The 12,631-nt window shown below is 43.4% G+C and overlaps 1 protein-coding gene across 2 annotated transcripts in view; it reads left to right on the forward strand.

Annotated features, from left to right (window-relative positions):
* The window catches only part of LOC144826942 (uncharacterized), a 137,519-nt gene that overhangs the window by 75,526 nt on the left and 49,362 nt on the right, over positions 1-12,631 (forward strand). The gene's annotated exons all lie outside the window — the stretch shown is intronic.

Raw genomic sequence — 12,631 nt, forward strand, 5'->3', positions numbered from 1 at the left:
CTATATTCAATAGAATAAAAGAAAGATTGAAAAGGAGAAATACCCAAATCCCTATTCAATAGATTAAAAGTGATAATCAATATATCTCATATAACATCCATCCACAATCATTCAAACATATTTCAATGTGGAACTGAGTCGTCCCCAAGTTGGTGCTCATAATACATTTCTATTTTAGGAAACACTGAAGAATTTGAACAGCAGATGCTAAGGCCCTAATGGACAACATGGTTTCCTATAAAAACTGCTATTTTTAAATTGCTTCAAAGCTGCTTATATAAATGTAGGTACCCTTAGATTTGTGAGGGAGCCTTCTGCGACTCTGCAGGATTCGCTTATGACTGAAAATAATCATTCAGTCAGTTGGGTTTTGTTTGACCCAAAGGGCACACAGACTGATGGTGAGGGCAACCTACAAAGTAAATAAAGTCTATAGACTTTCTCCAAAAATGTTGGGGTGGAGGAGTCATGGTGGCACTCCACTCTAAGGAGGTGAGGCAGAAAATACTGCAGGAAGTGATTGGGAGGAGGTCAGTGATGATGGGCAAGAGGACCCAAATCCGAATCTTGATTTCCTTTTTAGGGAAATAACACTAATTTCAGTGAAATAGAAATTACTGCAAAGGGAGTTATTGTCATCAGTCAGTTTCCTTATTAAATGTACAATGGAATATTGTGTCCATGGTCCATCCCCAGACATTGGATGCTGTTAGAAGAAGAACAATGTGATGCTGCTGGTGGCACTCCAACATCTTCCCAGCTGCTCCCTGTATCCTGTACTTGAAGTGGATGTTTCCTATGTTATGCTATGTTGTGTAGTGTTGTTACATTATTATACCTTATGTTACGATGTGTTATTCTATGCTATGTTGTGCTATGTCATGCTATGTTATGCTATGTGTTGTGGCCTGTCGGGAAGCATATTCCTGACCTGCATTATAATGTACAGTATTTGGAGTCTTGTATAGATCTTATGGAATGCACTGTGGGGGAGTGTGTCAGTTTATTAGGAAGAGCAGGCATTGTGAACTGTACTACTTTCATGGTGAATGCAAAACAGAGAACTGAACATTTCCACTACCTAAGCATTCACCTAACACTGATGAGCCATTGTGGCAACCATTGAAGAACCCAACAGGTGAAGTTGCACTTCCTTAAATTTTTAAAAGGACTTTAACCCTAATATTTGCGGTGAGTTAGTCCAGTGACTTTAATTTGCTTGGACATTTAGAAGCCATCAGTGTCTCCTCTACTGTGTTGTGATTTAACCCGTTCCGTGCTCCCTCCCCGGTGCTGCGAACGACCGTTGGCTGACTCAGCCCCGCCCACACTTTAGAACGCCCGCATCACGGCGGAATTGCGGCCGCGGTTAAGGCGTTAAGGAAAACTTTGGATATTTATATAATTTACTTGTAAACGGGTGCCTTTAGTTTTGACCTGGAGCCTATGTCACAAGGAGACTGGGAAGTTAAAAATGATTAGTGCGGCATTACCAAGGGACTCTTACCACTGTGAGTAGTAGCCGCGTGTGTGCAGCGCGTGCTGAGGTTGACGCGTGCTCCCTGCGCGAGCGGCTCCCTGAGTCACCTCCGGTGCTGTGTGAGCCCAGATTGACGCATTGCATTTTGTGTGTGCAGTGCGCAAAGCTGGTTTTGGTGGGTAATCTGTTTTCCTTTCATATAGGGAGTAAGCTCATTTGCTGGTAGCAGAACGGAGCTCGGAAGCAATTTGTGGGGCGATTTCAGTTATGAAACACTGGTGTGCCAACCAGTGTTATGATTAATTTGAGACACATTGCATATGAGAAAAGTTTTGCTTCTTTATCAACCAACGGAGAAGTAATAACAAACCTATTTTACCACCCATAGATACTGGTACATATTTGGTAATAACAAAAGGGTTTGTTGTATTTTTCTACATTTTTTTCTTTTTTTTTTTAAATTTAGGTATTAGAATTTCGCATACAACATATGACATTCAGGAATTAGATGTCATACATCCTTCGTATTACAGAGAGGTAATCCTATTGACATTTTCTATTTCTATCTGAAAAGATCAAACATAGGTGATATTAGCATTCATTAACCTGGGTTACAGAGCATATAACCTTCCCATCTATGATATTTTCCAAAGTTAACAGTATAGATTACATTGTTATTTAATCATTTTCAGACACGTTGAGAATCTTAGATTTTGATCATATGGGGGCTACGGTTTGAACATCTCCTTGGGAGGTATAGGTAATGGAGTACTATAATTATCTTTATTCTTATTATGGCAGAGTTACCCCAAATTATCTCTGGGACTATTGGGTACAGTCTCGATTGTGTTATCCACGGAGATAGTGAGGAGGTACGTCTTCGGTGGGTCCCAAATATCTTTAGGTCAAGTAGACGATGGGAGCAATTCTGCATAATGGAGCATCTGTTCCTGACAATAAAGCAAGTCCCCAATCCACTCCTTAAACTTTGGAGCATGGCCCCTTCCCCAGAGACATGTGATGCGGCGCTTTGCCATTAGTAATGCAAGATTGACAAACTTGTGTGAGGACCTAGCAATCTGTTTTTATGTACCCTAGTAAGGCCATCAGTGGTGTAGGCATGAGTGTTATTGTCATCATCTCTTCTAACGCTGTGAAGACCTGACGCCAGTACTCTCCCACCCCCCGACAATTCCACGCTAAGTGAAGGAAATCAGCGCACCACATCAGTCACATCTATCGTGTTCCCTTAACTTGTACTTGTACATTTTAGTTGGTGTACAGTATATCCTGTGTTGAAGTTTAAAATGGATAATCCAAAGCCTACTGATGTCAGATACCTGTTCTGTCTACTGACAACAATAAAGGCATTGTGTGTCCTCTATGGTGTCTCCATTTTCCCTTTCCCAATGTGCACGAGCATGGCATTGCTCCATTTGTTGCTCAATGCGTATAATATGATAAAGTGTGGAGACAGCATGGTCCGGGGTTTTGACCTGTAGCAACCGGTGTAATGGGGCCAGCGTGGGAGGCTCTGGGGGGGTATTCCGTTGTAATGGCTGTGATCCCCTGTCGAAGCCATATGTACATAAATACATCTAATGCTGTGGGTGTGTGCTGCACAAACATATGATCCAATGCACGGCATTTGCCATCATGATATAGATTGCCCTAATGTATTATATTGATTTTTGCCATAGTTTGCCTAAAAATTGTTTTCAGTGGTAACGGCAGTTGCAGATGGAAAAGCAGGGGAGGTAAAGGGGAGTAAGGCATCAACACTCATGATGGCTTGGTGATTAAGCATCATGCTGCAGCCGTGCATGTGACCGTTCTTCCATACGAGGTGGAAGTGTATTAAGTATCATTCCCGCCAATGGAATTGGGTCTGCAAGGCACTGCTCTACAGCCACTTGTGGCATATACGGAGGTGGGTGGAACCAATAATAGGCATAATGTGCCTGGGCACAAATGTAGTATAATTCTAAGTTTGGGATGTCAAACCCTCCTTGTGAGTATGGTCTTGTCATGATGTCCCACTGGAATCTTGGTTGTTTGCCTCCCCATTTAAGTCTGATTAATTCAGACTGCAGGGTGGAGACAAAATGCGTACCTGGGTGATAAGGTATGTTCATAAACAAATACAATAGTTTCGGTAGGATTATCATTTTTATAAGTGAGGTTCGCCGAGCCATTGACAGGGGTAGGGTAATCCAGTGTGCTATGCTAGTGGTTATATGGTCTAACACTTTACTGTAGTTAAGGTGCATGAGTTCCTCCCTATCCGTAGTGATGTAAATGCCTAGGTATTTGACATCATCCTCACACCACTCTATTGGGAAGTCGAGGGGGAATTGTGTGACCGCGGTAGTTAGTGGGAATACTTGCCATTGTCCCCAAGTAATGTGAATCTCTGATAGTCTACCGAAGACTATGAATTCTCGCAATATAGGGATTAGATTTTGTGTGGGTCTCTAATCTATAGCATGATGTCATCCACGTACAGGGAAATTAGTATTTGCCGCTGAGGGCATTGTCTTGATGTTGCTGTTGCAATTTAGCCACCAGCGGCTTTACTGTGAAACAAAAAGGAAGGGGGGATAACGGGCAGGCCTGTTGAGTTCCCCTACAGATCTGAAATGCCTGGGAAATCCACCCATTGATCAGTACTTTAGCCGTCGGTGATCTGTAGAGAAGACTTACCCAGGATATGAATCCCTCCGGCATACCCATGTGCTGCAATATGTCATGCAGATAATCCCACTGAACAGAGTCAAACACAGTTTAGTAGCATCTAAAAAGACTGCCACCAAAGGCAGCTTTGAGTTCACATTTTGGAGGATTGAAAACACGGTACAGAGGTTATGGAAGGTGGCTCTCCCAGAGATAAAACCCGCTTGGTCTGGGAGGACTAGTGTATCCATTAGCAGAGATAGCCTTTTAGCCAGTAACTTCGTCAAAATGTTGGCATCTCTATTGATTAGGGAGAGCGTTCTATATGAATTGCATTGGTCCTCCTGTTTACCTGGCTTAAGCAGATCAGTGATTAGTGCCTCCCTCATAGAAAGTGGGAGAATTCCGCTCATTTGAGCTTCTTCGAAGACTGCCTGAAGAATAGGAGTCAGTTGGTATGCCTTATAGAAATCTTTTGGTAACCCTCAAGCCCGGTGCTTTCCCTGATGACATATGCATAATGGCTTCGCGAATCTCATCTATTTCGAATGGGGCATCTGTGAACTCTCTTTGGGAATCACCCAACCATCCCAATGCAACATCATCGAAATATTACGATAGATCCTGTGTCCCATGTCTGCTTGTAGTGTATAAAGTAGTGTAGTGTGTTGTGAAGGTTGTAAGGATAGATAGAGTGTCTCTGTGTCGGTCTCCACTATCTCTTCGTATTTCCATAACATGGTTAGAAAAACGGGGGTGTCAGACCATTCCTGCCAATGTCCTGCCTGGCTGTTCTCCCTCTCTGTATAGCTTTGCAACAAAATATTTGCCCCTGAATTTGACCTCTCTCTCTTCTGTGTCTTTATACTCTGAGAGTTTTCCTCTGAATTTCCTCTGAGCTTGCCAGTGCGAAAATTAGTCAGGGCCTCCAGTCTCTTAAGTTCCCCTTCCAATGTACGCAATGTGCATCGTATATCACTGAGAACCCCAGAACCCTTAAATATGCACAGGCCTCTAACTGTGACCTTAAAAGCTTCCCAAACTGTTATCACACTGTCTACTGATCCTAGGTTGCATTGAAAGAAACCTGTGATTTCCTGCCGCAAATCACTGTGAAATGCCTCATCTAGCAGGATATTAGGTCTGAGTCTCCAAGTCATGGGACTGCCTCCCATTTCAGTTAATGTCAGTGTAACGTGGACCGGCGAATGATCAGAATAAGTGCGAGCCAAATGATTAGCTGAAGCTATCAGTGGGCCCAAGCCCCTAGACACTAGGATGTAGTCAAGTCCAGCCCAGGACACATACTTCGCTGTCCAATGTGTGCCCTCTGTCTGGTGGGGATGGATATGTCTCCATGTGTCTATCAGCCCATATTCTAATATGATATCACGAGTAGTTTCTGCATTCGGCGGAAGAGCTAGCTAGAACTTGTCCTCACCCTGCAGATGATCCCAATATCGCTGATCAGCATTTGGGCGAATGGCTTACTAACTCTTTGGACTCACTGATTCCTAAAAAAAGGAGGCTCGCCAGGGAGAGAAGAATTGGCTCTGCCCCCTGGTACACCCCCGAACTTAGGAGTTTCAGAAGCTCTTGTAAAAGGCTTGAACGTGCCTGGAGGAGAGAGCAGACGGAAGAAAGCCGGGCCAACTATAAAAGAGAGATGAGGAAATATAAAAGTGCACTGAAGGATGCAAAAAAGAACTTCTTTAGCGACAGGATTGAGAGGGCAAGTAATTCCTCTGGAGAATCGTTCAAAATTTTTAAGGAACTTCTGAAAGCCCCGGTCCCCCCAGTCGTGCACGATAATCCTAAAGAAAAATGTGAGGAACTGGCTAGCTTCTTCCATTCTAAAATAGAGAAAATACTATCCGCCTTGCCCGCTATCCCTCAAATTACGGAGCTGGCTGCCAGTCCAATAAAATGCTTGACTGAGCTAGCTGCCTTCGGTCCCTTTTCGGAAGCGGAGGTCATAAAAGTCTTGTTAGAGATGAAGAGTGGATCTCCGAGTGACCCAGTGCCCACAAAATACCTTAAGCTTGTGGCTAACACTTTGTCAACCCCGCTTACCGACCTCATGAATCTCTCATCCTCCCACGGCACAGTGCCCCAGAGATGGAAAAAGGCAGTGGTAAAAGCCTTATTGAAGAAACCAGGATTGGATCCATCCAACTTAGCCAACTTCAGGCCAATTTCACTTCTGCCTGGGTTCTCAAAAGTTGCAGAGAAGCTGGCTAACCGTCAGCTTTCTCACCATCTAGAGTCCAACCACCTGTTGGGAGACTCCCAGACTGGTTTCCGGCCCGGCCAGGGAACGGACACAGCCTTGCTGGCAGTAGTGGAGGAAGCAAGGAGCACTCTAGATTCAGGAGGGTCAGTGGCAGTGATCCTCCTGGACTTGAGTGCTGCCTTTGACACCGTGAGTCATCAGGTGCTCCTCCAACGTCTGTCAGAGGTAGGTGTCTCAGGGACGGCCCTGGAATGGTTGGGATCTTTTCTCTCCAACCGTTTCTACCAAGTCTGGGAAGGAGCAGAGCAGTCTGCCCTATTCCCTCTTCAATGTGGAGTCCCACAGGGCTCATCGCTGAGCCCTACCTTATTTAATATATACATGACTCCACTTGAAAGAGTGGTTGCCCCTTCAGGGGTAAAGATCATCAGCTATGCTGATGATACTCAGCTGGTGGTGGGCCTCACTCAGCTGACGGAACAACCTGAGGTGTCACACGACTGCCTTGCCAATGTTTATCGTTGGATGTCTAACTCTGCCCTAAAGCTTAATGGAGGAAAAACCGAGCTGATGCTCCTGGGTAATTCCAGTCCCTCCATTATTGCCAGCTGTTGGCCCCGGTCTCTTGGTGATCCACCATCTCCCAAGACGGAGATCAAGTCCTTGGGAGTATGGTTGGAGGAAGATCTATCCTTTAGGACCCATGCCAGGAAGACCGCGGGGGTTTGCTTCGGTCTGCTGAGGTCAGCCCGAAAGGTGTTACCACTGCTTCCTGATCCAGCAAAGAAGCTTTTGATACGTGGTTTAATCCTATCGAGGCTTGACTATGGAAATGCCTTGTTTCTCTGTGCTCCCGAAGCAACCTTTAAAATCCTCCAACAGGTGCAAAATGCAGCGGCAAGAGTCCTTATGGATGTTCCCAGAAGGCAGTCTGCTGCCCCGGCCCTCAAAACCCTTCACTGGCTTCCTGTGAAGGAGCGGGTGAAATTTAAGGCGCTATGCACGGCCCACAAAATTCTGCATGGCAAAGGTCCCCCCATCCTTGCTAACATGGCCCGACCTTATAAACCCCCACGCCCTTTGCGCTCGGACCAAAAACATCTTCTGCAGTCAGCAAGGGTAAGGAGAGCTCGTTCTGGGGGCAGGCGTTTCTCTGTGCAGGTGGCGACTCTTTGGAACTCCTTGCCCCTTAAGATTCGTTCAGAGCCTAAGATCCTACCATTTAGGAAACTTCTCAAGACCCATCTGTTTCCACAGTAGTGATTAGTGGAGTCTCTCCTTTTTTTGGTCTGTTGCGCCGGGATGCCCCTGGGTAAGCTGAGCGCGTTACAAGTTTCATATTACATTCATGTGTAGTGAAGTGGGCAAGGCTTTGACCTATCCATCTCAGGGTCAATGGTGGAGTTGTAATCTTCTCCCCATATTAAGTGTGTTGAGCTTATTTCAATGTTCTTGCCACAGATTGTGGTAAAAAAAAACAGGCACATCGATGTTTGGCCCATAGCAGCAGTACAATGTGATGGACTCCGAACCCAATCTGCCCCACATTAGACAATAGCGTCCTTCTTGATCAGCATGTACTCCAATCAGTGTAATGCTTCCTAATGAGCATTATTGTACCCCTAGAGTATGAGGTGTATGATGAGAAGACCCTATGAGCTGCCCATTTGGAGGCAAATGAAGGGGAGCATCGAGGGTCTAGATGAGTCTCTTGTAAAAGCGCAATTTGGATCTGGTGTCTATCCAAGTACACCAGTATTTGTCGGCACTTGCGTGGATCTCATAGCCCCCTTACATTCCATGTTAGGATATGTATCTTTATATTAAGTTCAGAACCACGAAAACCCCTCCGCCCCCACCCAATGAAGCATCCCAACTATGTCAGTATATTCATGCCCTCCCTCACCCAATATTCCCAACATAAGGCTAACCACAACTCGCATTATGAACAAGTGACAAGGGGGGGACACTAGGTTCACTAGGTTTGTCACGACTGACTCCCTGTTTTTAAAATACGAACGTGATGCTTAATAAAATGCTGAGTCAGCGTGCGTGCTGGGGTTAAGAAAAGGCAGAATGTGGAGCCCTTTACCAGACGCTCCTGCTGTGTCTAGCTTGTGGCACGAGCTTCAGAGTTTCTATGTGCCTGCTTCTAGTGTTTCATCTATATTAGCCTTCTCCCTTTGCTGTTGCCTATTTACACCTGCTTTCAAGGGACTCACTGTCTATTTTATCCATCATTTATGTTTATCAGTGAGGAGTCTCATTGAGGACCAGTGAGGAGGAAATGTTTCTTGTAATTCTACTTCTGCATCATAGGTATCCTCACTGGTCATAAACATCCCTCCATCCTCCCTCGTTGTCAATAACTTCAACAGTAATGATTCTGCAATGGTTTAGAGGTTGACTTCCAAGACACACTGAGGCTAAAAGGCAATCTGCCAGTGCAGTGCATGTTCAGACATGAGAGCTGCCCTCTCATCAAAGTAGTGTTATACCCTTATGTACTCTTGACCCTGAAAGCATCTCTTTTTATTCCCTTTTCTCTTCAGTACTTTAAGGGTTTAGCTTTGTCTATTGCAAATGTGCCACATTTTGGTTCTGGCCTTTCAGCAGGCTTTAGCTGTCTCTCCAGACTATGATTTGTCCAAGCAGCAATAGCTATTATACAGACACACAGCAGCCTTTGGTCAGCAGGCTTCATCAATTGGATGGTAAAATTGCCACTCATATTTTGCTTCTGCCAACCACAGGACACAGCATGGGGCAACAGGTCACCCTACTTTTTCTACGGTATGCCTTCACTTTGGTTGATTGCAAAAAGCCACTGCACTTTGTTTACAATGTCTAAATAAGTGCCTTCTCCTCACTGAAAGTTAGTTAATAGCATTCTTTTTTAAATTTATTTTAACATTTATGCAAGACATTTTATATTAATTGCACTTCAACTGCTCGGTTAGTTGGAATTTTATTTTTCATTGACTTTTTATTTTGCTCTGATAAAATGTTCTAACATTGTAGCATCCTTAATTTAAAGTGATTGGTAAGATTTTGATTTATTCTGGTCTTCTGGAAGGGTTATTGTTTTTTTGTTTTTGTTTTTAAAAACAGCAGCACTAAAACACCCACACAACTGAATGTTTTGTACATGTAGAATTCTTATAACAAGCATAAAGTGGCCATATTTTTGATAGAGATCGCGGGTCACCCGACCAATAATTTCACCAAACACGTACTAGGCCCACGTACTTTCCTCCAATTAAACCCATATACATTAATCGGGTGACCTTTCACTCTCTACTACCAGTAACCCTGGGTTCCTTCCTATTTAATTCTAGTGTACCCGACTTACCATCCACCGTTACGGGTACCTATGACCACGATAGATCAGGGAGCTAGCTGTGAAAGAAAGGCAGGCAAAATACAAACCCAACTTCATATAACTTTGATATTCATAAAATGGCCACGGACAACTGAAAAGTTTTAAAAGGTTTATCTAAATTTCAGTTTCTGAGAGCATACAGTTTACAACAAGAAGGCAGTCTATAATCAGAACAACGAAAAGCACATAACTATATAAAAAGAAAATTAAGGCAACCATTTATAAGTTTCTAAATGTGAGATGAGAACAGGGAATATACTAAGCGGATTCAGAAAACGTAACTTGAGAAATGGACAACTATAAATGGGTAAGCTATAAATGTACTAGAATTACACTAATGGGACGTATTTCATGAGTTATGAGAAAGTCTTAGGAATCCTATACATCTGGAGGACGGGGAAAAAATGGAACATGCTATAAATCTATCAATGCTATTTCAATCAGACTGCAGGAATAAAGTTATAAACCACATCTATAGTTCATAGACAGTTTGGAGAAAATATTCTCTAAAAGGTAGGGAAACATAGGAACATGCTATGGAAATAAATGCATTGACTTTTCATAAGGTAGTGTGCGGAAAGCAGGGAAATTAACGTATGCAAAGGTTTGTCTTTATTGAAGCAAAGACAGAAAAATAGAAGGTGCAGTATAGAGTTTCTCAGCAATATATTTACCTAGAATGGTGTGAAAACCAACCCTGGCCACGGATCAGTCAAGGACAGGAAATACCCCAAGGAAGGACAGTCATCAATGGACAGCAGATGCAGAATGGACACCCCAGGACAGGACAGGAAAACCAGATTAGGATCAGGACAGGACCACCAAGGCACGACCAGCACCCGCAGTTCGGAAGCAACGCCTGCGCTCCACCCTCTCTGCAGCTATCAGTCAGAACCCCGATTGGGTTAGCGAACTCCCCAGCAAAGTGCTCCGCCAGAACTTAAGGTTTAGTAAAACCTTTGAGTCTATGGTCAAATTCGGACAGAGTGCTCCGCAGCGCTCTGTATTCAGTCACATATTGAGTGCGTTGGGTCAGTGACAGGTCAGCTAATCAGACAAGTCGGACAATTTCTCTAGCTGAACCTAGGCTAGATATACTGTTTTCGGGTCAGTGTACCACACCCCAATGTTGCAAAGTGTCAGAATCCCCAATTTCGATTGGTCCCCACGTAGGATAGGTTAACACACCAATCAGAACAAACTTCTACAAGCTCAGTTTTGCATTTTAAGGAACCGCCTAGTGAATTTGGGGTTCCCATGACATATTCTACAGAATACAATAGGAAAATATACAAATGTTGCGAATGCAGAACATTTCAGTTTTTCTAGCTGGGTGAAGGTGCATCTTCCCAGGCACGTCTTGGCTGCTACTTCTGGTTGGCAGCCATTCAATGCCACCTTCCACCCTTGGTCATGCGCGGTACTGCACTTCAACATGGACTCCCGAGCATCCCATCAACCCTCCATTCCGGGGCACATGAAAAGTAAGCGAAAACAAATTAAAACATAGAAATAAATGATTTCACTACATATTATGAGTTGCTATTTTATATTTCTTTACTATAAAAATATACTATGCGATTACGAATTAGTGCAATCAGACAATAACACAAGAGCATCTGCGCAAGCTTCACCATGTGAGTATTCAAACAGCCATATTAGAGGCAAATACGCATGCGCACCATTTCCCACCAGAACTGCAACTACGTCACGTCACGTGAGTGTGACTAACGCATGCGCAGTAGAAAATTCCCAAGTGACGGCCATTTTTAAGGACAAGGGTTAATCGTATTAGTAAAACACATAGGCAAGCGTCACTAATATACACGTACATCCTAAATAAAGGAAATTAGTAAGACATACAAATTGGATTACAGAGTTATACATAATTCGAGGTTCATGACTCAAGCAAGTCGCATAATATGCGAAATCTTGCTCTATCAATCCCCTCTTTGATGATATTTATTATCATCACAAACAAAATGGAACCAGATGCCAACTTCTCTCACACTTTGTGCATCTCAATCTCTTCCAACAGACGATTCAATTTCTCTTTCACATCTTTACTGGGGTGAGAATTTTTCACCTTTTTGTAAATTTGATTATTTATTTCTTCCAATTCAAGCTCATCCACACTCCGTTTCACTCCTCTTCGATTCACAGTGTATTTCTTTGTGTGTTTGCGACATTTGCAGCAGACAAATATGAGAAAAATGATTAAACCTATCATTCCAATTGGCATCAGTACCTTAAACAGTAAACCTTTACCTAAATTAGCAAACCAATGACCTACATTGGAGAGACCATCAACCAGTCTCTTCCAGGCACTGTCAACCTCCAGTGGTTTGAGTTCATATCTTTTGATCTGTACACTTTTATCCGGTATGTAAGTGCAACAATGTTGCGCTTTCAGCATCCGGCAGACTCCGCCCTCTTTTGCTAATAAGGTGTCAAGAGCAAGTCTGTTCTGCAAAACCATTGATCTGATCGCAACCATTTCGGTATTGACCAACAGAAATCCATGAGCTGTATCAGTAGACAGCACATCCACTATTGTGGACAATTTGCAAATTCTGTGTGTGTTCAGAACCACTCCCACTCCAGGTATCAGTGCACTAAAAAATACTACCCATTACTTCACCTACGCTTTCTCTTTTACTACGCACTAAGCCATTAGTGTTTTCATTGCTTCCAGCAATTTCTTTCACATGGTATATTTTCGGGAAGACAATGCCAAAGTAGCAGCTTCCATACCAGTGACCCATAAATTTGAAATAAGCCTTGTTTCCACATATATAATAAATTCCTGGAAACACAGGTTCTGACCCATTTTTGAAACCCCAACCTCCAATTACCTTATAAT

Source organism: Lissotriton helveticus, chromosome 4_1, assembly GCF_964261635.1.
Source record: "Lissotriton helveticus chromosome 4_1, aLisHel1.1, whole genome shotgun sequence".
NCBI classification, from domain to species: domain Eukaryota; kingdom Metazoa; phylum Chordata; class Amphibia; order Caudata; family Salamandridae; genus Lissotriton; species Lissotriton helveticus.